Genomic DNA, 26,813 nt, shown 5'->3' on the forward strand with positions numbered 1-26,813 from the left:
GTGGTATGACATATTTAAAAAAAGGGATTCTATGCAATATAATTATGTGTATTCCAATTAAATGAAAGCACTCTAAAATTTAATATTTTATCAGAAATACACCTGAAATACCATTAAAAAACACAAGGAGGGGGGAAAGGGACCTGAAGTACTATACACATGCACCTGTACGTTTACTTGATTAAGATATAAGGCTCACGGCAGGTGTGACCTGTCGACAGGGGATGCTTAATCCTCCTAGGGGCCTGATCCAACCTCTGATGTGTACAGGGCTCCGTGTTTGCCCAGCTCTTAATTTTGTATTCCTTATAGGAGTTATGAAATTGATCACTGTTCGTTATCTTCGCCTTTTTCACATGTGGAAATTTAAGACCATATGACTATTTTTGAAGATTGAATAAATTGCACATATATTATTTTAATGTCAAATGTAGATGCTTACGAAGTTACGTTCGTGGAGATTTTCCAAGAAGATTTGCTTAGAGCTCTAGGAAATGAATTTCAAATTTTAAGTAAGATCATAGACAATTTTAAAGATTGATTGAATATTGTTTAGGGTACCTTCACAGATTTTTCTTACGGATCCTTACGTATTCCACAAATCCATAAAAGTACACAGATTGTTACGATTTAGAGCTTTATAAGAACGTTTTAAGGGTATTTACAGGCAATTTACAGTTTATTACGAGTTCTTGCGATGCATTTACGGCACACATTTACGATCTGTTCCAAGTGAACACGGATAAATACGAGCAATTTACGACATTTTATGGACTTTTTAGGGATTGTTACAAGTATATACGGAAATTTACGATGTAGTTTAGCTTTTACGTGTAAATCACGACCTGTTAACGTGTTGATAACGTGCTGTTATGAATAGTTAGGAGTTAGTTACGATTGTTTACGTTTTTGACTCAAAAGTGTTCGCAATTGGCTTTGTATCATCATTCGACAACTGACATTACTTGTAACAGCATGTATGTATATTGTATGCAAGATGTGTAACTTCTTTGATGTTTTGATAACAACTGAAAGAAACTGTCAGATTTTGCGTCTTTTATACCTTTCCTTAATCATAAAGTTTAAGTATGTACTCGTAAAGTAATCGTGTCTATATGTAAAGTGCTCACAATGACTCTGAACAATCCGTAAAGCGATTGTAACCCGACGTAAATGAAATCGTAAATATCACTTAGGCATTTTTAATAATCCGTAAACAACTCGTAAACTATCTGTAACATATCGTAAACTAACCGCAAAGATTTGTAAAAAAAACTTTTTACGAGTGTTTTACGGATTCTTACGAGCAGTTTACGTGTTCTTGCGACCAGTTTACGATACTTACAGATTGTTACAAGTTATTTACGGGTTATTTATGGAAAATGAAATCTGTGGACAATCGTAATTTTTTTTTGGACATGTCAAAAAATTTGCCCCTACTTTCACGGATCCTTACGAGTGTGTGCGAGTTGTGACGAGTTATTAACGGATACCGACAAGTGATTTATGAATGCTTGCGATTAACGAGTCGGAGATCCATAAGGACTCGTGTAAGAAAAATCTGTGAGTGTGAAGGTGGTATTAACATCCCTCTTGAGAATATTTCACTCATATGGAGACATCACCATTGCTCATGAAGGGCTGCAAAATTTAGGCTTATGCTCACCGCTTAAGACCTTTGAGCAGGGAGGGATCTTTATCGTGCCACACCTGCTGTGACATGGGCCTCAGTTTTTGCGGTCTCATCCGAAAGACCACCTCATTTAGTCGCCTATTACGACAAGCAAGGAGTATTGAGGACCTATTCTAACCTGGATCCCCACGGGATAAATTCTAAAGATAAAAGATAAGTAAATATCTGAGGCTTAAGTACAAGTCCTTGTACTTTAAGCAATGAAGAATTGTTTAGTTGTGCCAGTCATCACTCATGTCAATGCTTTCCCCCATTTTTTAAAAACATGAGTTGTTGAAAAAAACTATAAAAAATTAGCATAAACCCAAGAATTATTAAGTTATATGTCGAGTTTTTCAAAAATGTTTCTGTGCTAGAATATCAATGTAGAGACATATTTTGACAAAATGAGCTATTCTAAGAGTAAATGTATATGATATTTTGGAATAGTAAAATACAACCTTGACAAGGTGTTAACTTACTAATGTCTACAGTACATGTATGTAGACATGAATAATTACGTTTTGATTGTTAAAGAGACACAACATACATCTGTGCATAAGTTTATGACTTTTGAGGATAATTTTCAATTTTTTAGGGCTTTTCGACTTTCATCGTAAAGACCTATTGTTTTCGTCTTTTTTTTTATTATTAGGGCTTTTCGACTTTGGTCGAAAAGACCTATTGTTTTTGTGTTTTTTTATTATTATTCTTTTTATTCTCTACAGATTTCTGTCAGCTTTTTCAAGAAAACGGTGGTCAATAAGGAAAAAACTATTTAAGATTCTTGTAGAAAATATTATCGTGTTCTGTAAATAAGCTTTTGGACTTTCGGATCTTTTACTTCGGGTTTCAACAAGGATGGAAAGCGTTTTTGATTGGGACCACATATCTTTGAAAATGAACATCACAATATACCGAAACTTTAGATTTAGATTCATTAGACATTGGTCTACAATTATAGTCATTATGAGCTCAAACTTCCAGCTCCTGTCATTTACGAGATATTAAGGTTCTAAGATTTTTTCAAAGGGGGGTGTCAGTTTGAAAAACTGCAAATAAATTTCAAAAATTACTCAATGTCTTCCATATTGTTAACAATGATATTCTGAACAAGTTTGCCAAGTTTCATTGAAATATATTGAGTACTTCCGGTTCTATGAATCTTTGAATTTCCCTATGAGAGTTTCAATGTTAAAAAATTGAAAACACATTATTTATCATGGCTTTATATCTATAAAGAGAGAGAGAGAGAGAGAAAGAGTTATTGAGATATTTCTATTTATAATTTATCACGGTTTTATATTTATAAAGAGAGAGAGAGAGAGAAATGTGTAAAACTGTAGCAATAATAAAGACAGATGAAATATGGCATGGCAATAGTGTTGCATACATATGACAATAATTACTCATTTAGTCAATGACTGAGAGTAAGAGAGAGAGAGAAAGGGGAGTTAGACTAGCTATGTGTCAGCTTCTGTTTGGGATACCATCTTTACACAAACACTACGTCCACAGAAACCCTAAAGAGAGAGAGGAAGGGGTGTAGACTTCATGTCAGCTTCTGTTTGGGATGCCATCGTTACACAAACACTACGTCCACAGAAACCCTAAAGAGAGAGAGGAAGGGGTGTAGACTTCATGTCAGCTTCTGTTTGGGATGCCATCGTTACACAAACACTACGTCCACAGAAACCCTAAAGAGAGAGAGAGGAGGGGGGGGGGGGGGGGGGGGGGGTTAGACTTCGTGTCAGCTTCTGTTTGGGATACCACCATTACACAAACACTACAGCCACAGAAACCCTACAGACGGCCCATATTGAGGGGTATCTTGATCATTCTTCATTTGGTTGTACATGTACACAGATCTACTTGGATTTATTCATTCTCTCGAAACACGGATATTTTACCTACTACACCCACAACACCGCGAACTACCAGGACACCAGGAAGTGCCCGGAAACGCCGGGTAATATTATCTTTAGGAAATTATTTATATACGATATATAACAGTTTAATTAGAAGTTTTAAAAAGCAAAGGTTTAGAAATGGGCTAAACCTGTTATCTGCAATACATAAATATGACCAAGTTTGAAGGTTTACAGGAAATAGAAATGCGGTATGCATGTAGGTAGAAACTTTAATTAATTTTTTTTTTGCACAAATCAAGACACTAAGCATAATTTATGATAACCTGAGAAATTTCTTGTGTATATCATAAAAATATACACAACAACCAATCTCTTGGCCAGGTACATTCCAGGTAAATAACATTGACCATGGATAAGCTCCGCCCACATTCAGTGATCCGTTGAGAAACCGGACAGTGTTTTTTGGGGGTCTTTAAATTGTCATAGCTTGTGTATTGACTTATCTCTCTTTCACCATGCATAAAACTTCTTATTTCATCTCCAGGTAGATATATATTTACCCTGAAAGGTTTTCAGATTTTTTTTAAAGGTTTAACCGGTTCTTTTGCACAATGTATTTGGACATTTTATGATATACACATCTAAAGTCTGCCATTTTGTTGTCAAAAAGCCCTTTGTTTTTGTTTTAACGACAAAAAATCTAGTTTAAATTTCTTTTTTAAAAATAATTCTCAATCTCAGAAACATCTGGTGCAAACCTACATAAAATCAACTCCCATCAGTACTTTCAGTACTTTAATTACTCAATTCTTCTAACACATTTATTGAAATTATTTTCTTTTAAATCTTTAGACATGCTCTCACAACTAAACTTTGAAATACTAATTTTCTAGTGTAGAAACCACTCCTCATTAAATTATTCTCATGAAGTGAATTGCCACTGACAAACATTGATCAGTAAAAATATCCAATGACAGTTTCATCCATTGCAGTATAAGTGACAAAGAAGCTCTGCACAGTGTCAATAATCGCACAAAAGCCTGGTTCATTTAGTGATGACTTTTTAATTACACACCTTCCACCAGCCAAGCCCAAATCAATGTTTATTCTAATCTGGTACAAATCTAATTAATATAAAACATATTATCATGGTTTTGTAAACAACATGACTTTGTATGAATTTATAAGTGGCATACTTTTAACCAGCAAATAAAACCATTTTAGTATTTGAAAGTGTTTTTTATCATATATTTGTTATATAAAATAGGATTTCTGCATCTCTGATATGAACACAGACAAGCGCCCTTTATCACACACCATCTATCAGCATCCTTTATTTTACCCTTTATTTCACCCCTTATCATACGTTTCTGGAACACCTCTGTAGTTTTCATTCAGAGTACCTCAGACTTTTTTTGCTTGGAAGCAGACGGTATGATTTTGTAAACAAATGGAGAAAGCTAGAACGTTGGAATCGCTAGCGAGGAGAATTAGAAAACTTAAGGAATTGATCGAGTTGGTCAAGATGTAAACAATCATTTTTATCCGTTAGGCCAATTCAACTTAATAATTAGTAGATTATTATCCAGGGTCACAAAAAAATATGGGGCGGGTGGGAGAAGTTTATTTTTTAATTTTTATTTCCCCAGAAAAAAAATTAATGACAAAAGACATCACTGAAAGAGATTAAGTTAACATTCAAAGAATCCTTGGTAGAAGATATATATAAAGCCAACATTCTGTGACTTTAACCATTCACTCATGTCACTGGGAAGCATGTTTGTATGAAATCGTAATTTTTGCGAAAATAAAAAAATCGGGGAGGGCCCTTTTTTGAGGGGCAGGCAGGGATCAATTAATTTTAATTGGCCTTAATGAGCCCTAAAATTTCACTATTTTCAAATATATAATAGAAACAACAATGCATGACAAAATCTGTATCACACTCGATCCATATCAACTCTTGATCAACCAATATCAGCCCTTGGGTCTATGTAATATGTATCATAGTAATGCTTATATTTGGAGGTTATATGCTATGCTTAATCATTACAGTGTATATGTAAATCCTATATGGTATACACATAAATGCTATTTAGGTCACAGTTTTTTAATTTATTGGTTTACGGATTTTAAAAATATAATTTAGGGTCGGTCGGGAGAAAAAAAATAAAAATAAAATAAACATTTTTTATATCTATCGTTGTTTTATTTTCAATAAGTCATTAACATCATTTCGTGGGTACAAAAAAACAAAACATGTATTAAATATTAGTTAAAACATTCTTTAGAGTGACTGAGTATGTTATGAATTTTGAAAAAAAATGCAATTTCAAATTCAGTGTATAACTATTACATGTATCGCCTATATGTTACACTTTGGTAGAACATAAGCTGAGAATGTATAAGGTCATATCTCTTTGATGTTGTAAAGTATCCAGTATCTATACTATGTTGTTCAGTAATTTTGCTGTATTAATTGCTCAATAAAGAGTTTACATTTACAAATTGTAAATATAAGGCTATAAATTCAACTTAATTGATAGATTATCATCCCCGCCCGCCCCAAATTGTTTTATTTTGCGAAACTTGCGATTTCCGGAATATTTCCATGTCCGACTCCGGTATTTACACTTCTTGTTTACATTTCCGGTATAGGAACGTGAAAAGTCACGTGAAGAAAATAGATTTATATGGTTTTCTTAATTTCTCGCGTTCTTACAGACATAAATCTTGAAGTTAGGTAGATTTCTGTTATATCCTTAAATTAAAGCTTAACCTGGAATTTAGTGTATGAAAATAGCATAGATTGATATCCATCTGCCATTAAATGATGCGGATCTGTTGGGAAAAAAAACTCGTTTGTCTTTAATATTTTTCTCAGAAAATAAAAATTAAAAAATAAAATCCTCCCACCCACCCCCTACTTTTTGCTGATCCTGGATGATAATCTACTAATTAAGTTGAATTGGCCTTAAATTAAGAAAAACAAGATGTGTTTGTGAAACACAAATGCCCCTGATAATGGCCAATTCCAAAGATGGCCAAGCTAGGTCACAAGGGCAAATATCTTGGTACCAGTAGAAAGATCTTGTCAAAAGAAATGCTCATGTATAATATGAAAGCTCTAATATTTACCATTTAGAAGTTATGACCAATGTAAAAAAAAAATTAAAAGTAAGTTAAATGTCAAGGTCAAAAGGTTTAATACCAATGGAAAGGTCTTGTCACAAGGAACACTCATGTGAAATATCAAAGCTCTATCACTTATTGTTCAAAAGTTATTTGCAAGGTTAAAGTTTTCAAAAAGTAGGTCAAACTCCAAGGTCACGGGGTCAAAAATGTTGGTACCCACGGAAAGGTCTTGTCACAAGGAACACTCATGTGAAATATCGAAGCTCTATCACTTATTGTTCAAAAGTTATTAGCAAGGTTAAAGTTTTCAAAAAGTAGGTCAAACTCCAAGGTCAAGGGGTCAAAAATGTTGGTACCCATGGAAAGGTCTTGTCACAAGGAATACTCATGTGAAATATTGAAGCTCTATCACTTATTGTTCAAAAGTTATTAGCAAGGTTAAAGTTTCAGACAGAATGACAGAATCACAGAATGACAGACAGGACAAAAACAATATGCCCCCCGATCTTCGATCTCGGGGGCATAAAAAAATAATATAAGCTATTACAATTTTATGTAGTAATTCCAGTTTTAATTTCAGAATGTTTAAGCTCCCATGAAATAATTATTTAACCCCATTTTTCCCACATAGACATGCCCTTGGAATTCTCTACCACCTTTTTAAAAGAAATGTTTCTTGTTTTTATTTTTATTTGATACTCAAATTTTTTCCACAGTGACCACTACACAAGGTATACTAATTTTCGAGAAATATGCATACCTTTCTGAGTTTTATCTGGGAATGAGTCATATTTTCTTTTTTTACAGGCGTTCATTATAATATCAAAAGCATCCAACAATTTCTCATACTGTTCTATTCCCTGTTCGGATTTTTGACGGCAGAGATGCATGTACATGTATTCAAATACATTTATTATGACATGTACTGCTGTGGTATAAAGTCACTCGTAAGAATAATCTAACTGCGTATCAGTACAGGCCCTCACCACACTCAAACCGGGTCTGTAGGACATAATCACTTTAACGATGGAACATCGTAACTAGTAGTAGTAAAGTCGTTAACAACTGTAACTTCCTCTCATCTTTAAACACCCAAATAGCACTGCATTTCGTGTTATGTTAGCAGCAAGAATACCGCCAATTGTATGAAAAATATTTATTTCTATCAATTTCTTTTTTTTTTTTTTTCGTCATGAAATGCCATCTGGCATCTGTTTCGTCGACTTGAACAATATAGGTATTGTTACTGTCATCATGGCCATATCTGTGTTTACATGGTTTTTCAAAATACGGAATAAAGATTTTTGCAAAACAAATAGTGATTACCAAATACAAATCAATAGCTTTGCATTTCACGATTTTCTATTCGTAAAATTGAAAATGCATTTTATTTTTATTTTCAGTTTGACATGTTGGGAAGAATCGGCAGAATTAAAAAAAACAGTAGAAATTTGCATTTCATTTTTTCCAATTCCCCAGAAATTAGGGTCGGTGGATCCGTAAACCAAGAAATAAAAAAACTGTGGCCTTAATTAGCATACATGTAAATGCTATATAGCATATATGTGAATGCTATATAGTGTATATGTGAATGCTATATAGTGTATGTGAATGCTATATTATAAGCTTATATGTGAATGCTATATAATAGTGTATGTGAATGCTATATAGCTTATATGTGAATGCTCAGGGCTCGAAATTAGCGAGAAATACTCGCAAATTGTGAGTAGATTTGAAAAATAGCGAGTAAAAATAGTGGACACTCGCAAATCTTAGCGAGTGGGGATTTACAAACCATGATCGTATCGTATCCGTTTTAAGCCGCGATGCGCCATTCGCTTTTCTTAAACTTGCACTCAAAATCATACAAACGCTTAAAGGAACGACGGATTTCAACAATCGTTTCTATCCGGATTTTCTTTTATGATTTTTTAAGAAACTCGGCGTCAAACAAATGCTTAAGAGGTCGGACATCGCATTATAATGAAAAATATAGACCTGTTTACTTATAGGGGTGATTAAATTGACTTGGTAAAACATAAATTCCGATTTCTTGTTAGATAAATGAATAACAAAAAGCTCATACTTGGAATTCAAGTCTTCCGGTAGTTAATTTAATCAGAATTTTCTATCTACATTAATTCATTTTCATACTAAGGTCGGGTTGTAGTCACGGCACGAGTGCACTACTCACCGTGTAGGCGATTTCCCAAAACAAAAACAAACAAAAAAATCATGGGACTCGTGATCGTGCGCAGCTTATAAACCACGAGTCTGGGATTCACTTTGAAAAATTACTCGTTACAACCCTGACGTGGCATGAAACTGAAAGACATTGGATCTATACCTGCAGTAAACAGGTTGTGAATATTAGAGGTGCGATGGTCAAGAGACCTAAACATTGCATCATATGACTTACGTAAATTAGTGTTTTGTCCAAACGATGCCTGTTGACCCACTAGGCTCAGTAATGGTGGGGAAAATCATTGATTTAAAAAAAAAATATGAAAAAAGAGCACTGCTTCCTTATTTTTATTTTAGCTTGTAGGTTTTCATTTTAGCCTGTGGATCTTTACCCACAGGCTAAAATTAGCCTGTGGAAGAAAAAGTTAATTTCGACCCCTGATGCTATATAGTGTATATGTGAATGCTATATAGTGTATATATGTGAATGCTATATAATGTATATGTGAATGCTATATAGTGTATGTGAATGCTACAGACCCTGAAACGTGCTACTATACACCAGTTGCACGGTACAGTTCGGTACGCTTTATGAACGGTACGGTTCGTTTTCTGAACGGTACGGTTCGTTTCTTGAACGGTACGGTTCGTTTCTTGCACGGTACGGTACGCTTCTTGAACGGTACGGTTCGCTTCTTGCACGGTACGGTTTGCTAAAAATAGCTGCACGCTTTGTGAACGGTTTGCACGTTTTATTAATGAGGTGGGCATGGCCTGAACGCTTTGACTTCGTATAAATTGTACGTTTCGATAGTTTGTTTTCACTCGATCGGTCTTATTCGGCTCTTTGATTATCGGCTGCAGGATTTGTGGTTGTGTTAGAATGTGCACATGGGGAAATGAGACGCTATTTTTGATTGCTTCGATGGAATAATTCCATATTGATAACGTACATAAAAGTTATGAATAAAAGTTTTTAGAATTTGCTTAAGTCTAAGTCTTAATGGTTGTTATTACGTTTCAATTTGTTTTTCATTTCTCATCAGACATTTATTAATTTACGATTTTATAAAAAGTTGTTACATGAACTGCTCCCCGACATGGGCGTGCGTAAGTGTAAAAACAAAGCGTATTAAGTTTCCGGATATAAATTACAGTGCCTAAATTGGAAAAGTTTTTAAGAAGAAGTGAATTTTGTTTTGAATACACTAAAGTCGCAAATGACACAATGATTATTTTCTGCACTTCACATTTATTGTGATTTATCATCGGCATTATGAAAGATCCAGGATATCTGCACGTGAAGTTTGTACATCCTTTTTTGTCAGCATTCAGTCATTCATAATTAATAATGTTAGATATCTGTTGCATTTGTCTTTGAATCAAATAAAATGATGATAATACATATATATTCCTATCCTTTATCACGCGAAGTCCGATTTTCATTTCCCTGACTTTATTTTTGATCACTGAAAATTGAATTAAAAAAAATTAACAGAAAAGTAAGGCAAGTGTATAGTTTGCAATAAAAATGTTTCATATACCTTTTCTATATATTGTTGAAATACTTGAAAATGCTGAAATGAATAATTTTTTGCGGCCGATTTGATGCTTTGCATCAATTTAACTTGTTTACATTCTTTTACACATGTATGTATCTATTTATTTCTCTGTCGATGTAATTAAAAATTGTTTATTAGTGTATATAATAAATCCGCCAATCTACATCTATCTATATGGGTCGTTATCAATGTAGAAGAGAAAAAGATATGTCAAAATTATTGCTAATAAAGTAATGAAAATATTACAGTGTAGAACGTGACAATTTTTCTAATCGGTCTAGAAATTTCTCATATGATTCAGACACTGTACGTAGGAAAGTACATATTGAATACATTAACGCTACACATATCAATTTCATCTTCTTACGGCAAGCCCCGTGCCATACGTGTAGTAGCATTATCAGGGACGTCGACGTCCCTGATTATATGAAGAAATTAAATAGGCTACTTGTAAGTACTAGTACAGTATTGTAGTTAACTTCACCCTTGAATTTAAAAGAATTGATTGAAACAGAAATTCTGTTAAAACAACGAAATGCCCCTTGGTTCACTCTTTAAAAGTCTGCAAGTGAAATATACAGAAGCATGCATGCAAAATCCGTGCAGTGATCTGACGTCTATTTCTGTTAACAGTTCACAGTATAAAACGAATTTTTATGCATAATCAGGGCCGCAAATTACATGGAGGCGGAGGAGTCAGCTGCCTCCTCCAACTTTTGAGCCAAAAAAAATTAAAATTTAAAGTTCATTAGAATTTATGTTGTTTCCAATAACTAAGAACATGATACCTCCCTTAAAAAGCATTCCAAATCTTTCTTTTAGAATGAGTTAGTCAAGTAACATCTTAGAAGGCCCTAGAATCAAGGATTTTGCACGAAACGTGTTCAGTGTGCACAAAATGTGCTCAGCGTCTGGGCGGCCCCCAGACCCCCGCCTAATTTCCTGCCTCCTCCAAATTGAAGGTTAATTTACGGCCCTGATAATTCAGTCAAAACTTGGGTACTTGTTGATAACATACATACACATATATGCACTGAAACAATGTGACATTTACGGAAAGTAATTTAAAAAAAAAAAAGAATATCAAAGATGTTTTAAGCATCTCGGTGATTTTCACAGTTGATAACCCAGCTTCGTGATGTTTGAGGATAATGCTTCGAATAGCCAGCGATAGTCTACGACCTCCTTTCCCATCGGGCGCCATTGTGAAAATAATATACTGTGGCTGAAAAAGTGGGTCACGTGACAGAAATTGCACGCTTTCTGCACGGTACGGTACGCTTTTGGGGGCGGGGTTTGCATAATATTATCCTGCACGCTTTCTGAACGGTACGGTTCGTTTCTTGCACGGTACGGTACGCTTCTTGAACGGTACGGTTCGTTTTTTGCACGGTACGGTACGTTTCTTGAACGGTACGGTTCGTTTCTTGCACGGAACGGTTCGGTTCGTTTTTAAGGTGTAGTAGCACGTTTCAGGGTCTGTATATAGTGTATGTGAATGCTATATAGTGTATATATGTGAATGCTATATAGTGTATATATGTGAATGCTATATAATGTATATGTGAATGCTATATAGTATATGTGAATGCTATATAGTGTATATATGTGAATGCTATATAGCTTATATGTGAATGCTATATAGTGTAAGTGAATGCTATATAGTGTATATGTGAATGCTATATAATGTATATGTGAATGCTATATAGTGTATATATGTGAATGCTATATAGTGTATATGTGAATGCTATATAGTGTATATGTGAATGCTATATAGTGTATGTGAATGCCATATAGCATATATCAGGTAATTCTGGCAAGCTGGAAATGTTTACTTTTCTGGTGGATGATAAAAATTCACCAGAAATGAAAGTGCATGCCAACATTTCCATCCATATAAAGGATACACTTGTTAAAGAAGTTATCTCCTGAGCTTTTGAGCACAACTGCACAGGATGCTACAACTAAGTATTTACTGGTTCAATACTGATCCCATTTGTGAAAACATCACACATCTATTACTGAACCCTATGCCGTTGAAAAAAATTGTGTCAATTCAAATATTGAAAGGGTTTTGCAGGGACTATATTTTGTGGCAGAAGGACTGATTAATCAAAGAGTTCTAAATCTAGCTGCGCGATATTACAGTTTCTGTTTCATCCAATTATATCTTCTATTTTTATACTCCTATACGTGTAGTTTAGTTTTATAATTTATGATACAAGTAGTTGATTGAGACTTGGAACTAGTTCAAATATTGTAATTTATTAATTTGCAAATCTGGATACCAAACTTGGACATTTAGATATTCACCAGAGAGAACAAGTTCAATGTCTCATGGCTAATTATCTTTCAATCTTCTCGGATGTTCTACAAAAGACCAAAGCTGCTTGTCATGATGTTATAGTTGGTGATGCTTTGCCCATCAAGCAGCATCCCTGTCATTTAAAATCCATTGAAATTGCAGTACTTAAGAACAGAAGTGCAGTACATGCTCGACAATGACATTAATGAACCAAGTAAAAGTGACTTAACATGGAGCTCACCTTGTATTCTCGTACCGAAACCTGATGGCACCTACCGATTATGTACCGACTTTAGAAAAGTGAATTCTGTCACGAAAACATATCCTTATCCGATTCCTAGAATTGATGACTGTATTGACAAAATCAGAAATGCAAAATTTGTCAGTAAATTTGACCTGTTGAAAGGTTACTGGCAAATGCCATTGACTGAGACTGAGCCAAAGAAATCTCTGCATTTGTGACTCCTGATGGTCTCTTTCAATACAAAGTGATGCCGTTTGGTATGAAAAATGTTCCAGCTATCTTTCAGTGGATGATTCATTCCCTTCTTCATGACCTTCAAGGATGTGAAGCCTGCATTGATGATGCTATCATCTACAGTGACACATGGGAGGAGCATCTCCAAATCACACGTGCATTCTTTGACATTCTGGCAAGAGCAAACTTAACAGTGAACCTCGCAAAGAGTGACTTTTGTCGTGCTACTGTAGAATATTTAGGTCATAAAGTAGGTCAAAGTTATATTATACCTATTATGGCTAAAGTGGAGGTTATTGCAAAGTTCCCAATTCCTACAAACAAGAAAGAGTTGATGAGATTTTTGGGCATGACAGGTTTTTACAGAAAATTTTGTCCAATTTTTTCTTCAGCAGTTGGTCCACTTACCAACTTATTGCAAAAGAGGGTTAAATTTGTATGGACAAAAGACTGCAACGGATCATTTTGTAAAATTAAATCTGTTCTCATGAGTATAGTAAAGTTCTTTTAGCTCTGGATTTTTCTAAGCAATTTAAGCTTATTGTAGATGCTAGTGATGTAGGAATCGGTGCTGCTTTGTTTCAAGAACATAGTGACAATGTAGATAGTTTCAAAGAAACTTACAAAATGTCAACAGAATTATTCAACCATTGAAAAAGAAAGAGTGTCTTGCTTTGTTATTAGCTTTGTAACATTTTGATGTTTATTTGAATGTTACTGTACAGCCAATTATTGTTTTTACGGATCACAATTTCCCTCTCACTTTTTTGCATAAAATATCAAACAAGAATCAAAGACTCACAAGATGGAGTTTATTATTGCAAGAGTATGATATTGATATCAAACATATCAAAGGCAGAGACTAATAGAATCCTTCATTAGTACGAGTGTGGGATAGGGAAATTCCACCGAGGGGACAAGATTCGCAGTCTAGGATGAGGCTTTGCTGAGTCCTAGACAGCGAATCTTGTTCCAGAGGTGGAATTTCCCTATCCCACACGAGTAAATAATGAAGGATTATTTTTCTCACATTTTACCTACAGTTTAGTGTATAAATTTAGGAGCTTTGAGAAAATTCTAAATTATCAAAATCCTCATTTGAACTTCGATGCAAAAACTAATTAGATAGGCAGAAAGAGCATACCTGAAAATGGTTTACACTGTAGGTGTAAACTAAAAAACCTAAGGTTGTCCGCCAGAAAGCTATATAAATTAAAATTCAAAGATAACAATGTAAAATATTTTTACTTCACCGTGTAACGTAAATCTTCACTGTGTAACGTAAATCATGGAAAATATATGACTTCACAATCAAATGACGTCGCAGCAGTGTGAGACAGAAAAATCTCACATGGCTGTCTCACATGGGTAAAGTCAATCTCACACTGGTGATTATGTGAGAAAATGTTTTCTCACATTATCACCAGTTAGAGATTGACTTTACCTATGTGAAACAGCCATGTAAAGATTTTTCTGTCTCACTCTGCTGTGACATCATTTGATTGTGAAGTCATATATTTTCCATGATTTACGTTACACAGTGAAGATTTACGTTACACGGTGAAGTAAAAATATTTTGCATTATCTTTAAAGGATTTTTAAACTTTTTTATTTTTTCAGCAAAATTAATTCATTTCATGCCTAAAACTACTTTACATGTATTTTAAATGAAACAGTTTGCGTAGTTTTCGAGTTTGAAAGCGATGAAATTCAAATCTTGCGATATGCATATTTTCTTCGATATTTTACGCGCCATTATCTGTGACGTCATATGCGACCTCGAGTGAGAAGATTTGAAAACAGTTGAAAGCCATTTCATAAACAGATTAGATTTAATTGACAAACAAACAATTATCACATTAACAGCTTGTAAATAACACTGCATTAGGATGTTTTGTGCCGTTTAAGGGTGTACTTGCTGTCAGTAGAGAGGATTTGGACTGTGTTTTTTTTTTCAATTTTCGAAGGAAGGTATGAGGGACAAGACGTGAATATATTTTGTCGGCACAACGACTTTGTCATAAAAACCCCCAATAGAATTTGTCCCTGTACTTTTTCAAACAAGCACTTGGACAAAGACGTAGATAAACTGCGAGAAAATGGTTCTATCGAAGCTACGCACTGTTACATATAGGCCTACGGCATATGCTTTCCGTTCTGCTCTCGAATTCAATGCACACTCGCACCAACTGACCTTCACCTTGTAACAACATATAGGCAGAACTTTGCTTGCAGTGTCTACCAACTGGTAGTTTTAAAAAAGAGAAATTTAAAGATAAAAGATAATTGAACTTTCAATTATAAATAATAAAATATAATATTTCCCGACTTTGAATTGAATTATAATGCTTTCATTTTTTTTAAGGAACGCGTACGTGTTTACAACAACAGCACGCCGCGCTCCCACTTCCTAAGTAACAACATGTTGATAACAAAAAATAATGATTAGGCCTAATAAAATTGCTTTAATAAAATAATTTAAAAGTATTGTGATTTTCACAATAAGTTTGATCATTATTATTATTTTTTTTTTCGAAATGCACCCGTGGCAGTAGGCCTAGTTGTCAATGATACATAATCGTATCATAATTTAGGCCTATCTAACTTCTCCAAAAATAAATTTAATAATAATTGCACTGTTTATTTCAGAAAAGCAACAACGCTAATTACAGTTGTTTACAGAAATGGCATTAGCAAATTGTGTTTAGACAGTGATCCCATGTAAACATTATTTACTCGCAAATTTATGCAGATTTCATACTGTCTCGCTTTTCTCGCTACATTTGGGTCGCTATTTGTATGCACTGGTGGCTAAAAGATATAAGACTCGGGAAATTTGTCAACATCGAAATAAATGTTATCCATGGTAAATAAATTAGGCCCCTAAAACCTAAGTTTTTAAAAATATCTAACACTACTTTTACAACAAGTTGATCGACGAAGGTCGCATATGACGTCACTGTACCACGTGACTACCTATCTAATTAACTAGGCTTTTTGAAATCGGGGCTTAGATTTAAGTTCATATTGTGGCTAATTATCGCAATACTTCAGCGAACGAACTATTACAATTAATTTCTATAAGCATAAGGAAGACAAAATGCATATAATTCTGTATACTTTGAAAACACGAGATGTGTCCTTTAAATTTTGATGTATATAGGTGGACAACCTTGGTTTTTTAGTTTACACTTACAGTGTACAAACCATTTTCAGGTATGCTCTTTCTGCCTATCTATTTAGTTTTTGCATCGAAGTTCAAATGAGGATTTTGATAATTTAGAATTTTCTCAAAGCTCCTAAATCTATGCACTAAACTGTAGGTAAAACATGAGAAAAATAATCCTTCATTATTTACTCGCGTGGGATAGGGAAATTCCACCTCTGGAACAAGATTCGCTGTCTAGAACTTGGCAAAGCCTCGTCCTAGATGGTCCTAAGACTGCGAATCTTGTCCCCTCGGTGGAATTTCCCTATCCCACACTGGTACTAATGAAGGATTCTATTAATAGTAGATGCCTTGTCAAGAGTGTCTTGAGTATGTTTTGTTATTCTGTTGTTGGTTTGATTGATGTGCATTGTATATTTGAGTTTCCATTATCATTCAAACTTTTTTAAGGGGAGGTGTTGTGTATTGCTATTTGACTTAGATAGTTCTAGAAAGTGAGGTTTATTTCATTGACACCTGTGACCGAGCTTGTTCTAGACTAAGCTATTTTTAGTAGAAAGATTACATAATGGTTGCATCATTGTCTTTCAAGAGTGTACAAGAAAATTCATTCCTATTATTTATACACTGAAATTCTTGGGATAAAAAAAGCTCTGGTTAGACACTTTACATGCTTTTTGGATTATTATACTGGGAATTACGATTTTGGATTAATATTTTTGCGTGTGTAGATTCTGTTTAGATTTATTATTCAACTACCGTATTAGAGTTTTTGCTATTATAATTTTCTTTCAATTAGTAATTGTAAATAAATCTTAAATTGCCTTTAGTTAGTAAATTCTGCTGCACTATATCAAGGGTTTGTTCTGACCCATAACAGTACATCTACACAGCGTGTCCTTATCAACTACAAACTCTCATGAAATTCTGTTGAGCGGTCTCAGAGGAGTTGTGCTGACAAGAACAGGACAGATGGGCTCGAAATTCTAAGTTCAAAAGGGGCATAATTCCCAGAAAAATTATTGAATCAAAATTATCTGGGGATATGCACATCTACAGAGTGTTTCCTTATCAACTACAAAGTTTCATGAAATTCTGTTGAGCGGTCTCAGAAGAGTTGCGCTGACAAGAACAGGACAGACGGGCTCGAAATTATATGTTCAAAAGGGGCATAACTCCTAGAAAAATGATTGAATAAGAATTCCCTGGGAATATGCATATCTACAGAGTGTTTCCTTATCAACTACAAAGTTTCACGAAAATCTGTTGAGCGGTCTCAGAGAAGTTGCGCTGACAAGAAAGAGACTGATGAACTGACAGACTGACGGACGGGTCAAAAACACTCCACAACTTTGTTGCTGGGGTATGATAATTTAAAAAATTCATCTCTCCCCCGCACTTTTTAAAGTGTCATTTAAAATCTTAAGACAAGACCTTGATAATTATGTGAAATTTTTTAAATTGACATTAATCCTACTATACAAAAGCCCATGAGCTCATTTTCGTAGCTGAAATTTTTTTTTTTGCATTATAACACAAAACTTTCGTGAATAAACACACAACTTTTGCGAATTAATGCGAAACATTCATAAATAAATGTGTAACTTTCGCATTTAACGTGTTATAATTCAAAACTTTCGCGAATTAATGCGTACACTGTAATTTTTGTGTTATATAATGCAAAAAATTTAGGGGTGAAACGATGCATCGTGATGTGGCCGAATCGCGATGTAGAGGTCTCGATTCGATGTTCGAATTATTTAAACAAATTATACTGTATATGCTATTGAATGCAAAGTAGAATTCATATTTGTAATTGATTAATACCAGTGTTGCTTAGCTAACAGCAGCTTTTAATAAGGGGATATAAATTTTCATACATTGAAATCAAGCCTTAAAATGTCACAGAATTTCAAAGAACTATCAACCACTAAATCTCTGAATTTGTTATGTTATCGAGTAAACTATGCTTAATATACATTTGCTTTTGATTCATTTGATATCCTGAAAAAAAACCCAGAATGTCTCTAGAAAGCACTTGGCGACCTAAGTTATTCCAATAAAAGATGAATCCACACTTTTCAAGGGTTATGGATTAGCAGTAAATCGTGGTCTCTTGTTTAGAAAAATGTAAACGATAAAAGAAGCAATAATTTCTTCCACTCTTGGAGAAATAAATGACAAAATCTTTTGATTTATTGAATTACTTTTATAAGGAGAACTTACATTTTTTTCCAAAACCCCTTAAAATTTGTGTCATTTTATTAATTTCACCTAATTAAAAATGACAAAATAGTAAAAATGACTACATAGGAGACATATTTCAAGCCCTATAAAATCTGTAAAATCCAGGAGATTTTAGGGGGCTTAGCCCCCCCCCCCCCCCCCCTAGTCCCCATCACTGGCAGCTCCCAGACCCCCTGCCTCATTAAGTTGTGCCCCCCTAACCACAAATCCTGGATCCACCCCTGTTATGTCCCTTTGCTGTCATCTTTTGGAAAAACCCATAGAATTCTCACAGCAACCTTTGTAACTACCTGTTTTATAATTTTGTCATTTGATTTGCTTTTGGTTTGGTTTCAACATATTTTATTGTCTAGAAAGACCTCTCCAATGTGACAATTAATAACACAAAATATGTACAACAGAATTAAAGGTGAATAAGATGATCTTAAAGCAGTCAAATTATATCAAGAGATATTCAGATACAAAATTACAAAGTACAGCTAGACAAGTTTTAAATTATCGTTTTCTTCATTGTCATGAACAAATTACATGTATTTCATGTTACTGTTTTTGATATTGAGCGCATTCAATCCATAAAATATTGTTTATAAGCAAAATCTATGCTTTATAACCTATATGGTACACGTGTATTCGCGAACGTTACACGTTTATTCACGAAAGATATGCATTTATAGGGGCTGTAAGTCTCGTTTCTTGTCACTTCTGGTGAAGCATTTCCGGTGACAAACAAATCCGATTCAGTATTACGAGTATAGAATTGGGCCAATTGCACATCTGAAAAACCAACGCTTAAGTGAAAATCAGAGAACGCTGTGTACCACAACCATTTATTATGTCCCAGTTTAACAAGTTGGCATACATTGTCAATGCAATGGTTCAATTGTCAACGGAGAACAAGTTGTATAAAGTAGCCAGGTAACTGCAAGTACACGTTCATCTTCAACTTCATGAATGACTATTCAATAATTACGCAACTCATTTATACTTTAAATTTAACTTACTTCTTCGCTTTTAATTCAAACAACTAGGCCTATTATTGTTAATAATTAGACATACAAATGTACAACTTGTAACAAGTAGATAATTTTGTGATGTGGCTTAAATTGAGGGTGGGTGGGATGTTATGGGTATATTATGGCCTATTACTTGACTGGGTTTTTTAATTATCAATATTTAAGCAATTTGGAGAAATTGGTAATATTAAGATAACTTTATCATATATGGCTTGATTAAGTTTGTATATATTTAGCAAGAAATTACAGGACGGGGGGGAGGGGGAGGGGCACTTCTCAGGGGTCGAAATTAACTTTTTCTACCACAGGCTAATTTTAGCCTGTGGGTAAAAAAATCCACAGGCTAAAATGAAATTTAATTAACCTACAAGCTAAAATAAAAATAATGGAGTAGTGCTCTTTTTTCATATGTTTTTTTCTTTTAAATCAATGATTTTCCCCATCATTATTCATTACTGAGCCTAGTGGGTCAACAGGCATCGTATGGACAAGACACTAAGTTGCGTAAGTCATATGGTGCAATGTTTAGGTCTCTTGATTATCGCACCTCTAATCCACAACCTGTTTACCGTAGGTCTAAATCCAGTCTTCCAATTTCATGCCACATCAGGGTTGTCACTAGTGAATTTTCAAAGCGAATCCGGGACTCATGGTTTTATAAGCAGCACAATCACGAGCCCCATGAACTTTTTTAATAATCATCTACACGGTGAGCAGTGCACTCGTGTCATCACTACAATCCGACCTCAATATGACAATAAATCAATTTAGATAGGACATTCTCATGATTCTGATAAAAATAACTACCGGAATACTTGGTACAACATAAACTCTGATATTTTTTTTTTTTTTAGATAAATGAATAACGAAAACCTTATACTTGGAATTCAATTTAATCACCCCTATAGGTGAACATGTCTATATTTTTCATCATAATGTGATGTCCTACCACTAAAGCATTTGTTTGACTCCGAGTTTCTTAAAAAATCGTAAAAGAAAAATCTGGATAGAAATGGTTGTTGAAATCAGTCATTCATGTAAGCGTTTGTATGATTCAGAGTGCAGGTATAAGAAAAGCGAATAGTGGATCACCGTAAAAAACGAATATGATACGATACGATCATAGTTTGTAAATCAGCACTCGCTAAAATTTTCGAGTGTCCACTATTTTTACTTGCTATTTTTCAAATGTACTCGCATTTTGCGAGTATATCTCGCTAATTTCGAGCCCTGACTTCTTGTCTAAAGATATCAGGAGGCAAACGCCGGAGAGAGTAATTGCAGGGGTTGCTCCTTCCAATAATGTGGTAGAGAATTTATAGAATGTGTGTCTTCTGTATAATTAATGCCTGTTGTAAATTCTCTTTTTATAGTCTTCACTGTACATTATATATAAACTTTTTCTTACATTTAGAATATAGTATTTTCTCCCTCAAGTCCAGCCATCCTTACTATCATCTGATACAGGGCCAGCTTTTGTGCAATATGAATTATTGTGTTTCGATTGTTTGGACTACAGCCGACTGCATGCAAAATTATCCGGATCATCAAGGACTCTTAGTGGACAAAGAACATTGCAAAGTGATTGAATTTTATATCTGCAACTTGATTATTTGGACAACAGCTGACTGTGGAATTATCCGGGATCATAAAGGACTCTGAATGAACACATAACATGAACAGAATTATTCTTTCAATATTTTCATTCCTGAATGGATTCAAAATCAACATGTATTGATAAAATATACTTAGTAAAACAATAACAATCAGTAGTGCATTTTTTATTTATACTAAACTATTTGACACATAAGTTTTATTTCATTCATAAATGATTTGCAAAAAATAATTGAATGATCACACCTAGTGAACACCTAAACCGTTTTCCAGCCGTGGATTTTGTGGGAACTTTGCTCTGGAGTACATGTTGATCCTGTATTCAAAGTTGAAAAATAAGTGATTGCACCATTCGGTGTTACACAAGTCACTACTTTGACGGTATGTCAGTACTCACAGGAACTGTATGTCATGGCCTGGGTATCAAGGTGTCCGGGAATATTTCAAGAGATTAGTCTAAATGGCATCGATCCATTTAACCTAAATAAAAAATTGGGAGAGAAATCATTTTCATGCAATACGTTTCTCTTTATCTCAAGGAAGTTATTGTAAGTCTTACATTAAAGACACATTCTTGAATTTTGTATAAACTAATATTTTTTTATAAACAAAACTGTGTCGAGTGCGTAAGTCTCCCCTGCTGGTACATAGCCTATCCTCAGACAAGACTCTAGTCAGACCTCCTCATGGTACACCATGGTAACTGGGCACCATGTGGCCCCAGGCTAGTTGACTAGGGATCTCGGAGTAGGTTAGAACCCCAGAGGTGCAGGGCCTGCTGGCATGCAGACACGTCCCTGCGCTCACCAATCTAACCCCCTGCCACTGGGTATTGGTAATGCTATCCTAGATAGCCTGTCTCAACCTGGGTGACAGTAGCTAATGCAGCGTGCCCAACATACTTGGATGCAATGGTGCATGAGCAGTGGTCGTAGTGGTCATTGCTGTACGAGTACATTTAGCTCTAGTTAGCTGGGAACGGTGGAGGTCTTGGACTGCCAGAAGTGTCTCAAGTAGGTAAAGGATGGGCACCCAGCCATAAAACTGCCCAAACAAACACATGTCCAGTCGAATTATAAGAAGAAATCAAGACGGTGCCAGTAGCACTAATATTTTTGCATCGGTTCTCTAAATGTTGGAACCATGCGAGGAAAGGCTAATGAAGTGGTGGAGACCATATCCAGAAAGAAGGTTGACCTGTGTTGTCTTCAGGAGACCAGATGGAGAAATGAAGGTGTCAGAAAGGTAGTGGGAAAGGATACCAACTGCAAGTTCTACTGGTCTGGGAATGATAAAGGGACAGGTGGAGTGTTCTTTGTTCTTTGTCCACTAAGAGTCCTTGATGATCCGGATAATTTTGCATGCAGTCGGCTGTAGTCCAAACAATCGAAACAGTGGCAGAAAAGTGGTGGGAGAAAGTGTTTGAAGTGAAGTGAATATCATACAGGATAATACTTGTACGTCTGGTTGTCGGTAAAGTAGTGTTTGCCGTTGTATGTATCTACGCTCCACAGGTTGGGCTCAGTGATGATGAAAAGGACAATTTCTACGAGCAGTTACAGAGCCTTGTTGCGACTGTACCTGGTACAGAGGAACTGTTTGTATGTGGGGATTGGAATGGACATATCGGTTCTGCTCCTTGTGGGTATGAGGAAGTACATGGTGGCCATGCTATTGGCAAGAGGAATGCTGAAGGAGAAAGACTACTTGAGTTCTCTGTTGCTAATAATTTAGTGATTGGCAACTCGGTGTTCGAGAAGAGGCCAAAACATCTAGTCACATACCAATCTGGAGGGAGCATGACACAGATAGACTACATACTATTTCGGCACAGCTTTAGAAGATATGTCACAAATGTAAGAGTCATCCTGGGTGAAGAATGTGCATCCCAACACAACCTGCTCCTGTGTGATCTTCAAGCGCAGAGTCCTCGCAAACGTAAACATGAGTTTTCTCCACGCATAAAACTGTGGAAGCTGAAGGATCCAATCATTCAAGCTGAATTTGCTGAGAGATTTGCTTCATCCAATAAAGATACGCAAGCAGTCAGTGTAGAGGAACACTGGAAGAGACTCAAGGATGGGTTGAATGAGGCTGCAACTGATGTGTGTGGAGTGTCATCCAAGCACAACTGGAAGAAACCACACTAAGTCAGAGGCCGATAAAGAGGTTTTTCTTAAAATAAACCCTAAGTCAAGTGACATCTACAAGCTCGCAAAACTGATGCGCCGTGACAATCAAGATGTCTTGGGTGAGAAACCAATAAGGAACGACTCTGGTGAACTCTCATTGGATGATGAAGCGAAGATACAGTCATGGAAGCAGCACTATGAGCGCCTACTGAATGTTGAATTCCCATGGAACCCTGATGAGCTGTCAGATGAACCTCCTGTGGAAGGACCTAGTAACCCTATTACCCGGGAGATGATCACAAAAGCAATCAGTAAAATGGGTATTGGCAAAGCAGCAGGACCATCTGAGATGCTGAGATGCTGAAACCAACAGGTGAACTGGGGGCAAGTCTGGTGCTGGAATTGATTGAAGCCATCATCAGAGAGGGGTGCATACCTGCGGAATGGGAAGAGAGCTTTATAGTCAGCCTGTACAAAGGTAAAGGGGATGTGCTAAACAGAGGTAACTACTGTGGACTCAAACTTATTGATCAGGTCATGAAAGTCTGGGAAAGAGTTGTTGAGCAGCTGATCAAACAACAAGTACAGATTGATGACATGCAATTTGGCTTCATGCCCGGTAGGAGCAGTACAGACGCAATCTTCATCATACGCCAAGTCATGTAGAAACATCAGGCAGCAAACAAACCATTGTACATGGCATTTGTAGACTTGGAAAAAGCTTTCAACCATGTCCCGAGAAAGGTCATCTGGTGGGCCCTGCGTAAGTTAGGAGTTGCGGAATGGCTGGTTCAAGTGGTGACGTCTATGTACACCAATGTACGTAGTAGGGTACAAGTCAGTAACAGCTATAGCAATGAATTTGAAGTTGGAGTGGGCATCCATCAAGGATCGGTCTGAAGTCCCCTTCTATTCATCATTGTCCTCGAGGCTCTATCACTAGAATTTCGCACCAGCTGCCCATGGGAGCTCCTATATGCTGACGACCTGGCAATAATTGACACCTCGCTTGAATCACTCAAGGTACGTCTGGACAGATGGAAGAGTAGCATGGAGGAGAAGGGTCTCAGAGTGAACATGGGTAAGACCAAGGTCATGATCGCTGGTCCCAACCTCGACTTATTGAGGAAAACAGGCAAACACCACTGTTCTGTATGTCTGAGTGGAACAGGCAGCAACTCAATCCTCTGCGCACACTGTTCAGAATGGGTGCACAAAAAGTGCAGTGGCATAGAGGGCCCTCTCAGAGCAGATCCTCACTATAAGTGTTTGCGCTGCACTGATGCGGCAAGACCAATAGATGGCAGACCAATGACGGAGGTTGGTATTGGTGACAGCATGCTTGAGGTAGTGACAGACTTTTGCTACCTGGGCGATATGCTGTCATCAGGTGGAGGCTGTGAACTCGCAGCAGCTACACGTTGCAAGGCTGCCTGGAAACAGTTTAGAGAGCTGCTACCAATCCTAACCAACAAGCACCTACCAACAGCTACTAGAGGGCGTGTATACTCCTCATGTGTCAGAAGTGTGCTTATGTATGGCTCCGAAACTTGGGCTGTTTCTGCTAACACTTAAAAGAAATTGCAGCGTGACGACAAAGCAATGATAAGATGGATCTATTTGGTGAAGCCTGAGCAAACCATTTCGTTTGAATCTCTCCTCACTCAAGTCAACTTAAAAAGCCTCGCAGACATCATGCAGAAGAGCAGACTGCGTTGGCTGAGACACATTGAGAGCAGCACTGGCTGGATTGCTCAAGTCCGACAACTGAACGTACCAGTGGAGAGGACCACTGGCAGACCCAAACTGTCTTGGGAGGATGTCGTGAAGCGGGATAGGAAAACCCTGGGTATGGATTCCATCAACCCTCATCACAGACAGGAATGGAGAGGAAGACTTAGATCGAGACTGGACAGTCAGGCCCCACCCTCAGCAGAGGATTAATTGATGGCCTGATCAACAAATAAACTGGATATGATGATGATGATGATGTTTATATACAATATTAAACTTGTTTTAAATAGGGAGAGAGGATAAAAAAATGAATGTGGATGGAGAAGGTTTGTTTAATAATAATAATATTCCCAGTGTACAATCAATACTGTTGTACGAACTTTAAAACATAACGTATCACATGTATGTTATCAAATTATACACACCCCCCCCCCCCTGCATTAAGTATACTAACCGAATTTCAATTAATCCACTTTCTAAAACAATACTATCACTTCTTTTTGGAAATTGTGTAAATATCACATTTATCAAGGTCTCACTGCAATAATGCAGGCCTCCGAGTTTTTTACTATACCCCCCCCCCCCCCTTTTTTTTAATGTCAGAGAGGGCTACATTATCGCAGTTAAGCAATGTCATTCACGCACGGCGCCGATAAGAAATCAGTGATGAAGTTTTGTTGTATATGGTCATGGAAAGAGTACTATTTAGTAGTGCTACAGCTGCCAAGGTCTAGGAATGTTTTTCATAAAAATTCTCTCTATAGATCGTAAAATCATGCTCCTCCCTCTATAAACATTTGATTTATACAATTTCAAGCGTGACTGCATGTGACGTATAACTTTGTACATCTTGATTTGTGAATTATAAATAAATAAAAGTAAATCTATTTAGATGTACCAGAGCGTATATATAACTAAAGACTGATGATCGGTATGAAGGCCCTAGATGTGGTAACAAACAAAACCAAGATATTTACTATCTAATGGAAATAAAGTTTACTACCGGTATTTGAATGCATTTATACTGACCTCCACAACTTTCCCCATAACGTCCACTTCTTTGCATCGACCAAAAAACAATAAAAACTGCAGGATATTTCCAACTTGTATCATTTCATGCAAACCGTAAAGGTTTGTTTGTCACCGGAAGTACTCAAATCTCGTGTCATCTCGTTTGCGAGCTTACAGCCCCTATTTGCATAATTTTCACGTTATAATGCGAAATTTTATTTTTTTCAGCTACGAAAATGAGCTTAATGGGCTAGTTTTCGTACTAATATGTCCCTTTTAAACTCAAATTTGATATCATGAATTTTTTCATATATCAAGTGTATAAAGGTCATTCTTTATGTCAGTTACCGCTGAAGTCTTCTAATAAAGTAAAACGTCTTTATATATATATTTATTTTGTGACAAAGGTTTAGATGTCATCAGACCCGATTGTGCAATGAAATAAAAAAAGCTGATTTAAAGATCACCCCTAATAGGCCGGGGGTCCGCCAAGAATATCATGAACTGGACACACACATGTAAGATGTCAAACTGGAGCATTATTTTTATTGGGTATCATGAAAATTTGTCAAGAAACTAACCTTAAAAATCCAAGGGATGACCATGTATTTCGATATAAGATGAGTTTAAGGAAGTGTGTTTACATTGTAATGTATTGTGCGAGTTTGTGTCAAAGCGGATTATTT

General features: G+C 35.9%; 1 protein-coding gene and 1 long non-coding RNA gene across 3 annotated transcripts in view; one reads left to right on the forward strand and one right to left on the reverse strand.

Moving 5' to 3' along the window:
- Positions 1 to 26,813, reverse strand: part of LOC125647846 (tyrosine-protein kinase JAK2-like) — a 167,343-nt gene that overhangs the window by 30,305 nt on the left and 110,225 nt on the right. The window lies entirely within an intron of this gene.
- Positions 19,505 to 21,443, forward strand: LOC130046982 (uncharacterized). Its single transcript, XR_008796069.1, has 2 exons — positions 19,505 to 19,538; positions 21,051 to 21,443. It is a non-coding gene; the product is annotated as an uncharacterized LOC130046982 (long non-coding RNA).

The sequence above is a fragment of the Ostrea edulis genome, chromosome 6, assembly GCF_947568905.1.
Source record: "Ostrea edulis chromosome 6, xbOstEdul1.1, whole genome shotgun sequence".
NCBI classification, from domain to species: Eukaryota; Metazoa; Mollusca; class Bivalvia; order Ostreida; family Ostreidae; genus Ostrea; species Ostrea edulis.